We start from the raw sequence: 20,071 nt of genomic DNA, 5'->3' as shown, positions 1-20,071 counted from the left end.
TTGTTTCTATCCGAGTCCACTAAGAAATTACTGCAAATTCAGGCAAACCTTGAAAGCTTAGTGTCAACTTTTGGGGGAAAAAAATCCACAAAATCCCCAAGCTGCTGAGGTTATTAATGAAGTGACTTTTAAGGGAAGAGTAGATTGTAGATTCCTACAGATTTATGAGGGTAGATTATCCAGTTAGTAAAGCAGCCTTGGTTCCTGCTTTGTGCTTGATGGGAGTGAAATCTCATCTGTTCCACTGCGAAGAGCGACTGATGATGATGTAGTGATTTGGAGCCTCAGGGGAGATGGGTCATCCTGCGTTCAGGCAGCCTGCCCGCGAAAAGGATACCATTCTGCTGGCAGCGGCAACACACATTTACACTGAGTATTCAAACACTTTCCAGTACGGTTACATGTTCAGGCATGTTGCAACACAGTCTGATAGAGAGATGAGTGCTAGTAGCTACTGTCCCAGCAAGCACACATTCAGCAGCCTCTTTGTCTAACTGCCTGGTACTGCACAAGAAAAAGAAAATACACACTGCTAAGGGTTGTGGAGCGTAAATACAATCCAGGCGGACTCCACAGCATATTTCAAGGACTAGTCAGAACTCTTTCCATATTCTCTTTTCTCTGCATTCTCCATACTAGGCTACATCCGCTCTTTCTTCCAATAGATTTTAACTGCCATTTCCCCCATACCATCCTGAGACAACCCCTCCCTTCTCTCCCTCCCGCTCTGGGTGTAGCAGTACTGGGCTGGGGACCCTGCCCTTGTTTTCTTGCTCTGGCATTGCCCTGTGTCTGACCCCCTCAGAGTTCATGTTAGAGGAAACCTCTGCAGCCAGTGTCTAAGGTCACTTCTCTTTCCTATTCCCACCCAGAGACACTCACAAGGTTGTCGCATACAGCTGGAACACCAGATTGTTCTACTACAACCCTATCCTGGACTATGTGTCTGCGTGTGTGTATGTGCACACACAAGCCTTTTTAAATACAGAGTGAGCTCATTCCAGAGTGGAAAAGAGTAGAACGGATGGGAGCCATTATGCAACTCCTGCTCCGCAACTGCAGGCTAGGACATGCAGCCCAGTCACCCACCACCACTACTACTACGACTATTAGAAGAGCACCAAGCCTCAGACACGCACACTGTGCCATAAATCTGCAACGCATGCTTCTTGTCCGTCTTCCTTTCAACACAACTCTCTAAATCCGTCTGTCCTGCTCCGGCTGCAAGTCTAATTGTCCACCCTGCTCTCCTTCCTGGTTTCTGTCCTAAGGCTCACCTCTGCAGCAATAGAGAAGGATGACATCAACCCTCAGTCAGCCTCAGATCCTGAAATGGACGACCAGCAGAGCTAGGGGCTGTTGTGGGTCTTTCAGTAAACAGGGACTGCATAGCAATGCAATGCTGATAACCTGAATTAATGTAAACAGGTTTAACATGGAAATTACATTTCTAACAAAAAAGGTTTGAGTCCCAGTGTTGCATTTAAACTGCACCACAACAACTATGTTTCATGGGATGTTGATGTGTTCTTTTCCATTTTTACAAAGAGATGTTTTATTCGTGCATTCATGTTGACATGTTGCACTTTTTCAAGTTTGACAAAGTATCAAACTTAAACCTACAACACCTCAGCAGAGTGAAAGATTGTGAGCTGCAACCCACCCAAACCACAGATGAGTCTCAACAGGACTGGCAGTTTGCCACCACCCTGACTCTGCTTCTTCCGACAATGTGAGACTTGCTCAGGAACAAAATAAGATATGTTGCACAAACCAACAGGTACACAACAGCAGCTGCCAATGTGTGAAATACTACGTGTCATAGATACAAATTAAATGGTCTGAGTGTTTTATGGATTGTCCACCATGGAAATGTTTCTCCACATATGCCACCTGCTCACCTTAACCAGTACAAGCCCCAGTCAAGCTCCATTCAGGGTCTTCAATGTCTCAACATCTCCTGGAAACAGAAAGAGGAAATTAAAAAGGTTAGGGACAGCGGTGCTCTGGGGATGTCTGGATGTCTCAACATAACTTGGTAATGGGAATGCACTTCTACGAAAAAAGCATGAGCGCTTTGCACATTTTGCTTTCTCAGAAATTCATGGGAAAATCTGATTTCTAAAATTGCACAGGAAGCCACAGCAGATAGCATCCTGTTTGTGTGCTCCCCTCAGCCCGTTCCCCTGCGTCATCACTTCCCTTTCCTGGAAATCTGGCCACTCATCCACCCTATTTACATATTCTGTTGATCAGTTTGGTTTTATGTCCTCCTGGTTTCTTCACACACCTTGTATGAGTGAGGCTGGCCTTCATCTTTTCCAGGCCTTCTAACATTGCATTAAAAGAATGAGACAAGTGACGAATGTCAACTTTGGTGCAAAAGCACAAAAAAAGTCCTGCAAAAAATTAATCAAATGGTTCCTCACACATTATTCAAAGCCAAAGATGTTTCCTTGTTGTGCACATTACCAAGCAGGAAGTGTTTTATGACTTGCGAGCCAAGAAGATACTCTGCATGTCACCTTTCTCTCCTATAACATCCAATGTTTATGTCACAGAGAAAAAAAATGTCAGACACTACAGATGTGCAAGTAACCATTCTGTCAAAGCATTCATAACCTTCAGGTCTTTGCAATGCTATTTATAATCACAGTAAAGGAGGCCCGCTGGGTATTTTCTCATCAAAGCAACAGAAACAAATCTCTTTTGAGCTGGTCACCCACATCTGTGTATTTGTTTAGCAGTTACAGTATTACACCAGGATATAATAACTTTTTGTTTACTCTGGATTTTCAGCCACCTTTTCATATAAAGGGGAAGTGTCATGGGAGAAGGCCTGGTCATCAGTGTTTGGGTACAAACTGCTCCCAAAACAACTGACCTTTAGCACCACAGATAAGCTCGTCAGATGTTCTTTCAGTCATGAAATATAAGAATAATGAGGCTGCTCTGTGCTCAAACTCTTAAAAATACTGCTAAAATAAAAAATATTTTAAGTGAAAATTAAGGATTAAAAAGATATTTAAAAAAACTTTGAAAAATGTTTCAATTTCTAAAAAGAAAATAAATCCCTCCAATCGAGTTTTCTAAAAAGTCTTTTGAGCCATTGGTCTCACAACTCACAATCATCACAAGCACACACTGGCAGCAGCAGTCACAAAGCTGCAACCTACTCTGCCCACAGTTTGTGTGTGTGTTTGCGCATGTGTGATCCTCCACCACAGACCACTGATCACATCAGCCCTAAACGCCGAGCTGCTACTGAGCTAATGCTGCAGCTGAATTATTTAACACAGAGAAAGAGAGACGGCCCTTCCTTTCTGTCAACTGTACAAACACGGTTTAATACCTCTAAGTGGACTAAGAAAAACAACAAAGCAGAAACTTAAATTTTTTTTAATGAAATATTATTAATTAATTATTCATTTATATCAGTTATTATTGTTAACTTTCTCAATCCTTTTGTTTTCTGTCCTTGTATTACACAGGTACAAAAACACACCACACATGCATCAGAAGTCACTTCTGGAAGCAAAATCTAACTCATGTTACTCAACTCACTCAATGTGAACGTTCGGAGGAGGAAGAGTCAAGGCAGATTCTGTGAAATAAAAGAAAAGCGAGGTGGAGCAGAGAGTCTCGGTACTTAGAAATAACGCTAGATGTCAAATTTAGAAATGTAGATACTGTCAGCAACAGTGGGTAAATGCTTTCATACAGTTAGGCCTACTTCTTGTTTTGTTTTTCAGACAGAAAGTCTGTCAGACTGCTTTGAAACGAATACATCTGCTATTAATACTTTTAAAACCACATTTTACGCTCTATTTAAGTACATACATCCTAAGTGTTCCTCTTCCAGAGATCTGGCTCCATCATATCAGCCTAAATCAAGCTGCTGCACTCAAAGGATGGACCGTGTTCCTTTGGCAAAACAAGTTTAAATCAAACGGCGAATGGTGCTTAGCTGTGTCAAAGTTAAAGAACAATGTTTCCAAGATTTTGTCGACCATATTGTCAACACTATCTTTTTGCAGCTGTTAGCATTTCCCCACATGCAAATTTGAAAAATGAAGTACAGAATAAATATCTTGGTGTTTACATATGAATAATTTGATGTATTGCGTTATTTATTGTTTTTCTAATATAAAAATAATGATTTATGTTTTGTGTATAGAGTAATAGGGCAACACACATTTCATTGTGACACATAAATGACCTTGATTCTTGCAGAGGAGCTACATTCAAGTAGTCAAACAGACACTCAAAACTTAGTTACATGTTTAATTGCGAACTGCTTTTGAACAGACTAATTGCAGGTGAAATAATACATGTATGTATCGTGTTGCTCTCAGGTCTGTTTTGAGCTTGTAAGGCTGGCTGGTATCTGTGGTTGTGCATAAAATCACTTATAATTTACTACACAGTACTCAGCCACTGGGTTTAAGGAATTTCCAGACACTTCTTCTAAAACTTTGACATGAGTTCCACTTGTGTAGTACAGTGTTGCCATAAATCATCCAACTTTCTATTTAACAGGCACTGCTTAAGCATTTGGCAGTGAATTCAGATGTTCAGTCAGACACAGGGAACAATGGGCTGTAAAGGGGCAGACACAATCTCTTGCACTAAAATCCCAAAGACTGTGAGGGAATTTGCTTCCTCATATTTTCATCGAAACTACCCTCCAACACTGCAACCACTCCCGTACCAGTCATGCGTCACAAAACTAGTAATTAAACGTCACCAGAGACATAGTTATCTTACAAGGACACAGGAGTTTAAGGTCTCAAAGAGGTTGTATCAAGCATGGCTTCACTCATACGGTGTTAATAAAAGGAGAGTAGGGCTAATTCGCAAAGGCCGAGAGATCTGTCGCTTGTTTAGGGATTTTGAAGCCTAAAGCTAAGATAAAATGCATGAACAGCAGATTTTACGAAGTGGCTGGCTTTGATGACTCTGAGGTGTTGTTGCAATCAAAAAGACAAATGGTAACATTCCCACAATGTAATGTGTGTTGAACAAAAACAACCACTGTTTTACAGGTATGAATGTGATTGCTGATTTCTTAGATACACCTGGTACTTAAGGACATTGCATTTTCCTGCACTCTAAAGAATCAAAGTATATTAGTTAGTTTAACAAAAATGAAAACACTCTATTTGGATACACAGGCGTTCGGCTAGAGGCCAGAACTGTAGCAGTGTCCGTGGGGAGTTGATCAGTCAGGACGAGAATAGTGACAAGGACATTCCTGCTCTGCCTGAAATAAAGCCTGCAATCTGAGCTCCTTGAGACAATGAGTTGCAGGTCCAACAATAAACACCGACCAATCCGAAACAAAGCGGGGCACACAATCACACGATTATTGAACCCCACAAACATCCAAGGCACATGTGCCAGAGGAACCAAAAAAAAAAAAACTGAAAAAAGAATTTCAATGTCTTCAGCGCAGACACAAGGTAGAAGAATCATAGCATCATTACCCCACTGCCTTCAAACACAAACACGTACACACAGACACCACAGAGGCAAGGTCATAAAGCAACAAAAGGTGTCCACTTGAGTTTGAAACATCAAGAGCAAAAAGGAAACAAAAGGACAGAATGACTTCCTGTTTCTCTTCAAAGAACAGCTCCACCTCCTGCTGAGCATACACCCAGCTTTATACTGGGTGAAGTGCAATTGAAACTCACACAAACCCTGTCCTCAGTGCCTTTAGTCAAGAACAAATCCTGCAGTGTGGACGCTATGTTTTGTTAAATCCACTGGTCAACTCTTCAGTATTGCAAACTTCTTGTACTTCAATTCTTTAGAAAATACAAAATATTATTATTTAATTTAAAGAATACTGAATATTAGGCCAGAAATGTGGTATTTTCTCTGCTCTCCAAAGAAACCCCAAGAGTTTTTAATGTAAATCATATTATTACATGTTGATTATTGGTTATTCAATTTTCACCCTATCCTGAACTCTTGTTTGCAAGAATTAAGCTTTCTGGCTAGCATTAATGTAAGGAAACCTTTACATCAACACACAGTCCTGATTTCAATCCTGCATGCATGAGGGAGAAACAAGAAGCTGAGATTTAGACCCTGCAAGCCAAATGGGCTATTGTCTATTACAACCTACCTTTTGTAATTCAGCTAAAAAAATAAAAATATACCGTCAAAATAAGTTGACAACGAGCACTGTGTGAAGCTTGCAAACAGTACTGTTTAACCTGTGCAAATAAAAAAAAGAATTTAGGTTAAATAAAGCACAGCCTTTTCAGGATAGATTCAGGAGTTAGCTATGGCAAGCAACGGCCATGACAAAGAGAGGGAAATAACATGGTTATACTCAGAAATCAAATAATCACAAGTAGGGGTGGGACTAAACATTTTGCATTTGCATTTTGTATTCTTCGGCTAATCAGATATGTGACGTATAGTTATATGACTGTTTTGCAATATATTAATTATTGCAGAATCGCTGTATCGTGACATTAAGATTATGGTGGGCCACATAACGCATCGTGAGTTAACCTGCGATTCCCACTCCTAATCACAAGTCAGGTAGCCTTGCATGCTAAGGCTCAATTTAGAGCACACACTGTTCCTTGCCCTTTGGTGCTTGTGTTTTCAGATAGGAAAAAAAAGCTGTGATTGTACTATCAATGTTCAGGACAGAGGGTTAGGAAAGGGTTGTTTGAAGATTTTATTCTCTATGTCTTAACTTCAGTCAGCCCCTAATGGTGAGATATGCGACAGACATACAAGTCCCAAAAGTACTCTGTCTTTCTGGGCCTCAACTACATTTTTTTAAAACAATTTTAAAACATAACAATAAATGTTAAAAAAGATATATATGGAAAACAAAAGAAGTTGATGCTGTTTTCACTCCACTTTTTGTTTTTGTTTTTTTCAACTTACCTAGTGCTGCATTGTAAATGAACGATGGAATAAAAAAAAATTTTAATCAAAAGTCTCCTTAACAAAAACACCCACCCACTGTGTCTGACACGTGAACTTGATGCTGTAACCAATAACCAGTAATATTTTTACCCTTGCTTATTAGCAGCAGAAACAAAGCTACCATTGAAAACATTACTGCTCCTGCTTCAAACAATTAAGAACCCAATTTGACTTTGTTGAGCAGCCATGTATCATTTTGACATTTGGGGGATTTCCTCTCAATTTTCAGGGCAGATTACTTCCAGAAGCATTTTTCATAGAGTTGAATGCACCCTTGTTGTTGGTGATTATTGCTCTCTTTGATCTCTGATTTTAATGTAACTATTGGGACTATATGTGAGTCAGAGGGTTTGATGGCAAGATAGAGAGGGCTGCCACACAAACAGTTTCATGGAAGGGGATGAGGAGGACATATGTCAGGCATGTGTGCAAGTGTGGATTTTAAAAACGTGAAGCTGTAAATTGTTCAGAGAAAGCCTCCATTTAGGTGCTGAGGCAGCTCAGATACTCCAGATACTCAAACTGAGAATACAGGCAATGTCCCTTTGTTAGTCTGTAGTTTGTCGGGGGCAAGAGCAAGTTGTTTCTGGGTCCGTATTCCTCTGTGTGCTTTTAATGTGAAGGTCCTTCAAACCACATGTTAGCCGTGAATTGACCCTGCCAAAGAAAACACACACAAAGCCAGATCTGTTTCATTTCTGTTATACCAGATACATTCAGTGAGATGAGCCTCAATAAGCATGACTGATTTAGAGTGAACTTTACAGTCGCACAAGGAGCACTTCACAGTGGAATAAAGCACACCTTTGAAAACCATGGCTGTGACGCAAATGTGAGAGAAGAGGACTGGGAGGTGGAGTTGGGGAAGCAGACAGAGACCCACCCTTACAGAAGCTTACTGGAGTTTGTGAAGCATTTTCAAAATGCATCAGTGACAAGCCTCCATATTTAAAAGGAATACAACTTAAAGGTTTCATTTGATTGATCAATCGAGGACTAATAAATGTTCAAAACATAGATATATAAAAGGTTTGGTACATTAAACAGTTCGAAATCTAGTCCAAAAAGTAAATATGGGGTAAATCATCAGTGTGGCCCATTACAAAACTGCAGGACATTCTGTTGATGTAAATCATATTAAAGAAGTTTTTATCACAGAAACTCACATGAACACATAACAGTACACAGTAGATGTATAAAAGCACCATACATCTATTTGTCCTTTGTCCTTAAACTTGTAGTGTGCATGATGCCCATAGATGAATGTGGTGAGGGAGAAAAGGTGGTTCAAAGCAGAGAAACTGCTTTCATAGGATTGCTTTTTTCTCTTAGAAAAAACATCCCCCACCCGCGCCCAGCGCACACAACACAGAGCTCAGGCACTGTGTGTGCATCTCCCTATTTTTTTTCACACAAACTGCAACGTGTAGAAAAACCAGTGAAATAAATGAAGGTGGAAACAAAGAGATGGTAGATTCCTGTGTGTGTGTGTGTGTGCGTGTGTGTGCGCGTGTGTGTGTGTGTGTCACGCATGCATCTACTACAACTATCCATCATTAATATGGACAAAGAACAGAGAGGAACAGGAAAGGTATGACGTGGGCACAGATTGGACCAGCTAACTCCTCGCGCAGCACCGCTGATGCACTGCTGCATCCCGTCTCTTTCTATAAGCTCGACATGTTGGTGTTTATAAAGAGGTGATAAAAGGGAGGACACGACATCGTCCAAAGGAGACCACAGCAACCAAACAAAATGCAAACGGCTGTGATCACACACACGCTAATATTATGGAAATGAGTTCATTAATCAATGGCTAACCAGCCTTTTATCTGGAGAGCCAGAGCCCCACGGCCTGATCAGCCTCCATGCTGCCCGCTCTGATAACACACATATCTTCTCAAGCAACCAAGGAAGATGCACTGAGAGAGAAATCACTTACAGCCACAAATAATTGAGTGTGAAGATATGTCGACCATTGTAATTACTTTTGGCAATATTTTCAAATGACGTCATGTTTATTAGACAAAGAGGGCGCTCGGTTTTAACTTTGCTTCTAAGAAGCAGTGTTTGTGTTTGTGTACACGTTTCTGTGCCACTCAGTCAAAAAAAAAAAACAGTTATTCATTTTCAGACCGCAGCGCAGCTCTGACGATTTTCTCTCTTCCCTTCCTCCCTCCCTCCCGTTCTCGTGTCTTTCTCTCCTCCCTCTCTGTGCTGCCTCTCCCCTCCCCCTCTCCCCACCGTCCCTGTTGGATTGGTGGAGTAAACACAGGAAGAGAGCGGGCTCTGTTCCACCACGCCAGAGCTGGGGCTGGGCGTTCCTGCAGAGCTCCTGCGCCGGGGTCAAAAGTTTACTGTGGTTTTCATTTCACCTTTCCTCAGCCAATCACAGCGCCACATTGCAGCGGCTGAACTCTGACCCCTGCAAAGAATTCCGCTCAAAAGATGGTCTGACGCCAGTTTCACAACTGCACCCCCTCCCATCTCCCATTTTCCCCTTACTACTCCTTTTCCTTTCTTTCAACTGGCCAGTTTCATGTGTTGACAGAGCCTAGGTGAAAAGGATTCCAGAAATGAGGTACGAGGGGTAACAGAGAGACGGAGCGGAGCTGGGGGTTTAATCCTATCAGCATTACTTCATTAGAAAACTATCACTTTCTTTTCATCTGTGAACAGCTGACTATGGCAAAACACAAAACAAAATGACACCATTTACCTACAGGGATTCTTTTTACAGTTGCACACGTTATTGGAAATCATTTTATCTTGCTGTTTCAATCCCTGTGCAAAAACCCCCACAGAACTATGTATTAATAAGACAAAAACTAAACCTTCCCCACTTCTGTACAATAAATTCTCCTACTTTATTCTGTGGTATATCTTCTTTATGTTCCTTAACAACAAGTCTTTGCAGAGCCTACCACACATTATGCCCATCACATGCTACTCAGTTCCAGGTTAACACTATTAAAAGTGTGTTTAAATGACTTATGAGGACAGGCGGGACACAGGGGTCACAAGGACCAAGTGCTGAAAGACAGGCAGAGAAGAGACGGAAAGACACAAGGAGCTCTCTGCTCTGCTTGTGTCATGACACTCAGGAATCTGATTAGGAATCAAATCAGAGTTACTCAGTCTTACTGGACACAAATGCACGTGTACACATACACACACGCACGCTGAGCCATAATCCAACTGTGGGTTTGTTTTTGTCTTGGTGACACTGCACTCTGTTCCCATCTGCTGAGTGATTAAGCCTGTACTGCTAATAAAGTCTCTCACACTGCAAGGGAGCGGGCAAAGGACAACACACGCGATCCAGCTGACACACGCCGGTCTCTGCTTCAAACTGCCCTCTTAGTAATTACACATTACATTACACACACAAAACACAGAATACTTCAAGAAAGACTGCAGCAAAGTCAAATTTAAAGGGTTTGTTAAAGCTTACAGACTGTCAAACAAAAAATTGGAACAAAAGAAAATATACAGTCTTTATATTTTGTAGAAGAGCCTATAAGGAGCTTGGATAGAAATCTACTTTTGTCAAAATAAAAAATTATCTTATGGTGGTCTACAGACCAACAATTTCATTACAGTTAGAGGGAGAGATTTGTCAGACTGGTATTGGGACTCCACATAGGCTAGTCGTCTTTTACCCCTTTCCCACCAAAATTAGTGTGTTGACACGGTTTTTTCAAACCCAGGAACACCTGCTAAAAAATGCTGATTGTCTCTTTTCCTATTGCCAGTGGAGTATACTCCTTTTGGTCTCTTTTCTGCTGCGTCACCGCCTGACATCACAAACGTGCCTGAAAAGGGTTAGTAAACGGTGAGGATGTTACAGTGGTTAGGTCTTTTTTGTATCCATTACTCATTCATTCCATTTATCAAACTTGGTGCGGACAAGTTTGGAACGATGTTTGAGCGCTGCATCGCGCCGGAAATGGGGTGGAGATTAGCGTGTCGACAAGGGTTTTGTGTTCCCATCAATTCCGATCATAGCTGAGGCGATAATTACCCGGGTCTACTGCAGAGTCATTTGACCTGGGTCTGAATGCCGATTGTAATTTTTCCCATTAAGCAAAAAAGCCAGGTGTTAGTGGGTTTCTTGACCAGTGGGAAAGCGGCTTAAGTGGCTCCAGTTTTCAGTCCTTAAATGTTTGAGGTCTGCTGTTGTAAGAATCCAAGTCACTTTACCTTCTCTACAATCTTCTTTTAGTTTTGGTAATTCAGCAAACTAACAAACATGCATTTCCTGTTTTTCAGCCAGAAGTTAAAATAGGTTAACTGCTTTTAGAACAACTAAGCAGTAGCATGACGAGTATACATAAGCTGCACACTAAAAGTTGTAGACTTCATCAGTCAAGAAGACCCAGTGTAGGATCGAATTTCGTCAGTTAAATTTCCTTTTATGTTTTTAGCTGCGTCATTTTACACAGAGTAATCGAGAGCAAAAACATGACAAGCTGTAAAAACGCTACAAACCAGGTCTCAAAATGACGCTTCAATGTTCTTCGTTCTTGAGGTTTTATTTTTAAAGTGAGCCAAATTATCCACCAGGTCTCCTCCTCTTCAAAACAAAAGGACACAGTCATTATAACATAAAAAACTGAACAGTATTAAGTAAAAAGTCAGTGCATCTCCGATGCTCTTTGATACGATTTGACAGAAAAAATTCTTAGTTCAGAACATTCTGCAAAAAAAAAGATTGCTATCGCTAAGCTAGGCTGGTAACGTTAGCCATTCCTACCAGACACAGAGTGAAAAGCTCCAATCTCACCGTACTTGGGCTTAAGGAACATCACTTTGGAATTTTCTTTGCTTAAAGCCAATTGTATTTCATGTTATTGCATTACTGCCCAACTTTATGGTAGCTCATGGTATATTACTGAACCAACCAGTAAAGTGGCAGATGATGTATTTTCCATAATGTTGAGATAAGGACTATCGCTGTATTTTCCAATTTGTGGTTTAAAAACTGTAAAATTGAACGTGCACATGTACTTGACACAAAGCACCAGTGCTATATCTGGTCAAGAGCAATTTGGGAGGCCAACATCTGGATCACGGATCTAACACAAGTTACAGACTTTATAAAACAGTCTGTAGCTTAGTACATACTTAAGACCAGGTAGCCTACCTGTCAGAGACATCCATTGCCCAATTTAAAGGTTAAAATGATGTTCATGCATGTTTTTGGATCACTGCTGTGGAGATATGAGCACATTTCCATAGTAAATTAAACCAAATCCATCAGATCAAAAGTATTTACACTATCCCATCAGCAGGGAAGGAAACTACAGTATCATGTACCTTACAGGATGTGCACAGCTCAACACACGCTTTTATCAAGATAAAATTCTTCACATACTACTCGGAGTGCAGATCATTGTGCCATCAAGCTCATGCGTGAAGTTCACCACAAACAGACTTACTGTTGATTTTCTGCTGCACTAAAATATAAAAACTTTCAGACCATCATCATATTTCATGTCTCATGAAGAATGAGTTTGGAATCTTCTACTCAGTCTGTTTATATTTTGAAAATGAAGCATTGAACAATGTACCCGGTGTCCTGAACTGAAGGTTTTGTCACACATTTTGTAATTACTATATTTGCTTCTCCATCAAAGGAAATTTCTTGAAGATTTTAAAATTGAGGGGTTTTTTGCACCCACCTCTAATGCCAGATACTTAAAACCGAACTCTTACATTTCTCAAATTTTTGTTAAGATTTCATCCCATTTCTACGATGGCCACAAGGAACTAAAGGAAATAATATAGGTATATATAAACACCACAGGAAACAAGCCACATCAAAACATGGTGATCACTTATACAAAGTACTAACGGCCAACTTTTTTGAGTGTTGTTTGGTGTAAAAAATACTGCATCGGTAAAAGCTTGTGTCAATGTCAGGAGGCTGGTTTTGGCTCGGCTATTCTGGGGACAACGGTAAGCTCCAGAGCAGCAACCTTTTGATTGGAGTGTTGCCTTAACGACAAGCCACATACACAGGGGTGATGTCATGAGGCAGAGTGAGGAGCCGTAATGGTAAAAGGAACATTTTCCACTTTATCCAGAAAGAAGAGGGGGAAAGCTCAGTCCAATTAAGAAATGATTGATGGTGAAAAAAGGGATGGAAATAAATTATCTGGCACATGCCTTGCCAGTGTTGACATGCTATAGTAAGTCTGGAGCCTTTAACGATGGCTTGGAAGTCTGTCATTCACAACTTGACTTTTCTTTGAACTCAAGGCGGCAATAAAGCAGAAATCTCACTTGTGGAAAATCTAAATGCTTTCTAGCACAGTGCTGTGAGCAAATGTCTGCACACTCACCGCAACCTGTGGGAATTTCTTTTAATTAAAAGGAGCTTGGAAATAGCAGGTGAGCATTAAAATAGGAGACACTCAGTGCCCTTACTGTCTGTGCCTGCATGGTCACAGCCTACACATGTCATCTTACAACTAGCAACTGCAGCGTGATGCAGCTGCTTCTCGATCCAGGCAGACCCCAGGAACCCCACCTAACTGCCACATAAGTCCAACATCAAACTGTTTGATCTTGGAGAGAAAAAGAGGCCAACGATGTAAACAAAGGAAATAAACGCAACCAAACATTTGACACTACTGAATTACAGGGGATGGAGTAGAGACGGTAGAAAAAAGTAAGCTTTATGGGACAGATAAGCTGTGCACTTTGCAGTGGTCGAGGCCAAAGCCCATTGTTGTTGTTTTTTGCTGAAAACAAACAAATACCTATTTCAATTTTTGTATACCTCATTGAGGCAGAGAATACATGGGACAGGAAACTTGGAGTGTTAGTGTTTGCATGTAGCAGTTGAAAAGTTCTCTCTTTTTTCGTCTCTTTACGTTGTATAACAGACAGAGGGAGCATCTGGTAGCAGTTATCTCACAAACCAAACTTTTTTTCACCCTTGCTGTCTCTCCCCCACAGCATTTTTTTTTTTTATAAAAGGGGGGCTCTAAACAAAACACAAACAAGGTCTTGCTAACATTTTACAATGGTAACAAAACTGGGCCAAGGAGCTACCCTCCCACTGGCTTGTTCAGGTGAACCCGTTTTACGAGCATTCTTCAGCTGGGGGAGCGAAAGTTAAAGGGGGAGTTGAAGTTAAAGAGGAAGGGCAAGGGGGGTGGGGGACAAAGCTCTTGGCACCCCCTCCCCTAATAAACTCTTGCCTTCGTCCAATCAACGAGGACTACAGAGAGAGAACTGTTCCAAATCCTTGCTGGTTATAAACTGGAATTGGGTGCAATGATTGCTTCAGGCTGCCCGTTTGGCTTGTAGAAGTGTGCATGGCTCACATATGGCTCAGCTAGCCTAACACTTGGGTATTACCTCAGAGTTGAGGAAGAGGGGACCGATGGGATGAATGAGATGTGACTTCAAATAGAGTCAGAGTGCAAACTGCACCGCTTGACTTGGGACTCAGCTGTCTGGCTTCCTCTGAATAGTGAATAAAAATCTGGTTTCAGCAGCCCTCGTCTCACTCTCACTTGTTAGGGTGAAGTAGCTGTAAATATTTTAGCAGTGGAAACATGACTGTCTTGTTGAGCAGAGTTTTCTATATTTAGCTCCATAGAGTTAGGCATAAAAAGCAAACCTACCTGTTGAGTACAACCACACCAACGCACCAGTGTGTGGTATGTGCACCTACGAAACACAAATACAGATGACTGTCACTGCATGAGTGACCTTGAGATGTGAGGACTTAACAGGATGTTTTACACAGCTTGAGCTGACCACGGGAAACTTTTGTGTTCTTAAACCTTGGTTGTAAAACAGCCTCCAATGAGAGTCAGACTCAAGTCGAAATGGCACAGAGCAATGCGCCAAAGTGTTCTGACTTTTACTTGACTTGGAAACCCAAACCCAATTATATCCCATTAACATTAAGGAAAAAAGTATCACTGGCAAATGTAAAACGTGGACTCTTTCTATGAATGACAAGTATAAGGTAAACGGTTCAGAGGTAGCAGCTCTGGTGTATTCCTCGACTAACACTACCTGCACTGCTGCCTAACTAAAAGCTATGAAGACCAAGGGGTCATGTTACAATTAGGGGAAACAATAAGGCTTTCCTTTCAGCCCTGTATGTCAACGAGAGTCCTCTCTGAGCCACTGCTCACCCACACAGCTATTAATCCTAAATTGAACCCAAAGCACATGAGCAATTGGCAGTTACTTGAAACTAAACTTGTTACGACTGTCTCTAGGTTTCTCTTAAGGCACACAGACTTACGAAACACTTAAAGAATGTCATCTATTCAGATATCAGTGATGCAAAAATGCAGCTAGGCAAAGACAGATTAGAGACAGTAATCGAAAGTGGCTCTGACTCACAACAGCAGCAAGCCTTTACTCCTCTCCTCTGATACCAGACAGCCTTTAAAAGTCAATGTAATCATATAGCAAACATGTGTTTCAAAAAGTTTAAAAGAACTTCATTGAAAAAAATACTTTTAATTCACCAGGCTAACTCCAGAAAGTGCAGCTTGAACTTCTTGAGCTAAAAATCTACAATGACACTTATTCATTGTGTTTACAATACAGCTTAGAAAGAACCAACCTTCCTGCTACAGAGTACAGATGTCACTGGACTTATACTAACAAACCTAGTGTAGACAAACAGACGTATTATCTGCCCTCCAAGCCACCCAAAGTTTAACAAGTATTCGGAAACTATCTCACGGAAAATATAATTTACATTGATATATTATTGTTTAAAATATTCAACATCAATACTTAATTTGTATGAGGATTAACTCAATACCGGTTATTCCACGAAAATGTAATGGTTTGATTAACAATCAGACAATCTGATGTAACCACACAATCTGCCACCACACAGACTTCTCCCAGTCCCATGAGAAAAAGTGATAAGTTAATGAATTATTGAGAGCACAGGGGCCAGCAGACAAAGAGCTAAAGCCATGCATCCCAGTCACTCTTCACCCCATCTGCAGTCAAAGAATCCCCCCAAAGATTGATTCATTGTTAACGCAGCCTGACACCCTGTGTGAGGGAGAAAGAAAGAGGTAGATAAAAGAAAGAGAATGGGGGACAGGGGGCTCCATTTGCCAAGAATATGAGCAGAAGCACTTCATTGGACAGGTTCCCACAGTGGTCATTCTACCACTTACAAAAATACCACATACGTGGGCTTGAGTAATGGCATTCCATCAGACTCAAAATAAAGACAAGTTAGCTCATCTGACCGCTGAGGACTGCCAGAAGCACTGTTCTCACTTGTTCATTGCCAGCTACACACGGTTTAAAAGCCCATATTTTTGAGATATTGTAGCCTATTTAATGAATGGCCTGCATTAAATCATCTAAGTGTAGACATTCCTTCGACAGCCTCTTAGTGGGTAAATGAAATAATAATTAAAAAAAACGAACACTCTCACATGGAAAAAAGCATTGAGCTGTAAATACCTGCAAGTATTGGCAGGGATGACTCCAGGCGATGAGAGCAACAGCACACCTAGACCTCAACCGTTTCAGTGGAATGACTAACTTACCTTTTCATTGTCTGCCTACATATGAGCATGTTCTCCAAGAATGTCCTCTTACCACCTCAAAAACTGAGTGCTCAGCATACACCTCTTCTAGCACAGAGAAAGCAAACCTGTACTCTACCTGAACCCTGGGAATGTATCCTCCCCTGCACTGAAACACATCCATCACCCTCTGTCTGTGTCTCTCACACACAAATTCAGCTAAATATGATTTATCTGCATAGAAAAAACAACATTTATCATAATTTGATAGGTCATTATACCAACCATAACAAGCACAGATAGGTGATCTCACTACAGTCATGCAAATAAATAACAGATGCTTTTGATTCTCTAGAGCAGCCAGTTCAAGTTTGCTATTCAGCAGTGGGGGACAGGGATGTAGCCTACTGGTAACCACAAGGTGGATATTCATGACCTGCAGCTAGGTAACATCATACATTTGAAAACTGTCAAGAAAGTAGACTTCATTTTTAAAGAGGGTTAATTGTGTTTTTCTGATTACATGACTTATACGCCAGTTAAATTCGTTTGTTTGTTTTTGAGGGTGTAACAATGATGTGACAAATTAAGGGCAAGAAAACTATCCCTTTACAAAGTGTAGGTGGATTGCACGATGTCTTTAAGTGTTTACCATATACTACATACATGGTGGAGGCTAGGAACCGTGAAAAAAACACGAGCAATAAACTACATTTTTAACAAACGTTAGGGGTGAAGACAAAAAATCCTGCAGCCACAAATGCACCGAAACTGTAAAGCAAGTCAGAGCGTCTGGTTAAAAAAAAAAAAGAGAGAGTGCCCAAAGCTTTTCAGCGGTATTGTTGACAATTTCCATAGCCTAGTGGTGCTACAAAGTTAGCATTAACGTTTTGAAACACAGACGAGTTCCCTCGTATGCAGCGCTGAGTGTTAAGAGCTAAAGGGTTTTGGACCCCAGTGAACCAGAGAGCCTGTATCTCGTAAACTTTGCAGCTAGCGGATAATGGAAACACCAACAAACACAGTAACCGATAAGAACGGCACATTATCAAGCAAGGTTTCGTGCTATCGACATTATATGTGTAGTTTCGGTGCGAGTTATAACATAATAAACATTCAATAACAAAAAGACAGTGGTAAGGTGGTTCATTGTATCACGGTAGCTTAAAAACCACAGCCTGCTCGGAAGCGGAGCAACACCAACTGCTTCTGTGACGATTCTGCGCCTTTAAACACACATGAGTATTTGTTCAAAACTTGGGTATAACTGAACCTTTAACCAATTGCAGAAAACTCACCGGCTTCGTCGCTTTCATTGAGTAGAGCAGTTTCTTTAATGCCTCTACAAACTCTCCGCCATCTTCGTCAGGACCGTGTTTGTTTAAATGCGAAACACTCCCAGAGCGGAGGGAGCCAGCTTGTAGCAGCTCGACAGGGCTTCTGGGTAATGTAGTTGCTTTCGTTTTCAAGTCGCATCTAACTGTTTGTTACGTTCTGAAAATGAACTACACGTACACCAATACCCATAGGTGATATGAGCAGCAGTCACTGATATTATTAGGGGAGAGATTTAAAAATGTATTTATAGGCTGGCAGAAAAGCAGCTTTATGCAGATGACTTACCATGCCCATAGAGTATTATATTAATGTCATGTCATTCAATACACATAATATTACAAATATTTTTTCACGAAATGTTAAGATTTATAGGTTGTTTTAAATATTCAACAAAAACGCCAGTGTGCATTATGGTATTTATATAAGGGAAACCTTTAAATGATGGATGACTTCAAAAGAAGCACCTTTGTTTTTCTCATAATGTGTCTCCTGGACCTCACAATGGTCAAGAAAATTTGACAAGATTGTGTAATATGCAATGTGGTAATGAATTGAATTGCCATTATTGAAGCATTGTTTAAACATGGCAATGTATGCACTGCATCAGAGGAGTGAGTTATATTATAACATTTGCAGCCTGACCTCAAAGACCTGACCTCCTGTGTCAGTTATATCAAATGTGAAGCCACCGTTGGCACCTGAGTGGCCACAAAGGATAGATGAAACTGTGCAACTGTCTCCATGGTGATTCCTTAGGCACACAAGTTTTGAGTGCGTACTACTGAGGAGGGACTTAGGGCCAAAGATGGAGGGAAAGCAGCAGGATAGAGGATTAATAGAGTGAAGAAGAGAAAAAGGTAGTGTTAAAATATATTAAGTGAGCTCTTAACCTGCTCTTTCCTGTCAGGGACATTATTCTCTCTGTAATCAGGAACTTTGAGGTTGATAAAAATGAAAGGGTGTGTAAAGGGTACAGTATATTTGGTTAAGTCAGACATGCTGAGATGGCAGTGAAGTTCATTACCACTGTTACAGAATTTGATCTTATGCTACCACTTATTTTAACTGCTTTGACATAATTGTTGGCAAGATAAAGACTACACAACAAGTTCATTTGGATAATATGAAATCCTTTCATGCAAAAATGTACAATATTGATGCAAAACACGATTTCATAAAGATTTATGCAGACCGTGCCAGACTTTTGATGGTTCATCACTCACTGTAATCATCAGAGTACAATGAATTTTTGTTGTATGTGTTTTTGGCCTATCTGTATGTCTGTCTGAGTAACAGAGCCTCAATTACATTCCATGAAGACCCAAAGAGGGGCCCGGTGGCCCTCTGTTTGTGTCCCTTCCCCCACAAAACATGGCAAACTGACCTCCCCCTCAGTGAGTGTGAGACATTTCATCCCATCCCCCCTCCCTGTTCGGCCTATCCACTTTGAAAAGACAGATAACAGTTTGAAAGGACAGGAGATAGCCCCATAATCATTAATGTATTCAGACTGGTTTACCTGCAAACAGCTAACAGCATGCCTTTGCTTTGCTCTACACTCCGTCCCATCCCCCAAATTCTCAACACTATGCAAATGCATAAATGGACAAAAACATCTTGCATAACTACTTATTTAAACATTGGTTATGTATATTCCATTATAGTGTGTGCCTACAAATTTAAAGCTCAGTAACAAAAATATAGATCGTCAAATTACTTGCTGAGGAATTTGTATTGTTTTTCCAAATAAAATGCAAGAAAGCAGAGAAATAAATAGAAAAGTTGAAGGTATACCTCTATTTGCTTCTCTTATGTAGTGTTTTGTCAACAATCAGAATAAACAAATCATACCATTAAAACACAGTGAAGATGGATGTTTAGGTGAACTAAGTTACATTTTTGGGCTGTTTTTTCCCATTAACCTAATTTATTCCTATCATGGCATATAGGCCTAATATATAGTTTGTCAGTGGAAATTGAAAAAACGAACATTTCATATTTGTCTTCTAAAAATCTCTTAATGGCTTGTAGTGGATTTTTGCCTCACGGAGATGTCTGTAGTTCATCTTAAACACCTTTTTCAATGGTACAGACAAATATGGAGTGAAAGTGATTACAGCATAGCAACCGAGCGTAAGCAGTAAGAAAAAACGTCAAGAAAACGAAATTATTCTCCTAAAAGCACATTTACACCTATTGTATATGAGGCCTTAAATGTAAGACGGTAGACTCGAGGGCTA

At 40.6% G+C, this 20,071-nt stretch overlaps 1 protein-coding gene across 2 annotated transcripts in view; it reads right to left on the bottom strand.

Moving 5' to 3' along the window:
- The window catches only part of ncoa3 (nuclear receptor coactivator 3), a 31,043-nt gene extending 13,172 nt beyond the window's left edge, over positions 1-17,871 (bottom strand). For both annotated transcript variants that reach the window (XM_069678088.1, XM_069678090.1), the window contains exons 1-2: positions 17,792-17,871; positions 1,902-1,960 (exon numbers count right to left, since the gene is read on the bottom strand). The gene's annotated coding sequence lies outside the window, so the exon portion shown is untranslated. The remainder of the gene's footprint in view (positions 1-1,901; positions 1,961-17,791) is intronic.
- Between the last annotated feature and the right edge of the window lie 2,200 nt (positions 17,872-20,071).

The sequence above is a fragment of the Semicossyphus pulcher genome, unplaced genomic scaffold, assembly GCF_022749685.1.
Source record: "Semicossyphus pulcher isolate SPU_LCO1_2020_fin unplaced genomic scaffold, fSemPul1.0.p SCAF_3, whole genome shotgun sequence".
Classification (NCBI taxonomy): Eukaryota; Metazoa; Chordata; class Actinopteri; order Labriformes; family Labridae; genus Semicossyphus; species Semicossyphus pulcher.
Note: the sequence above shows the minus strand (reverse complement) of the source record. Positions and strands in the feature narration are given on the sequence as shown.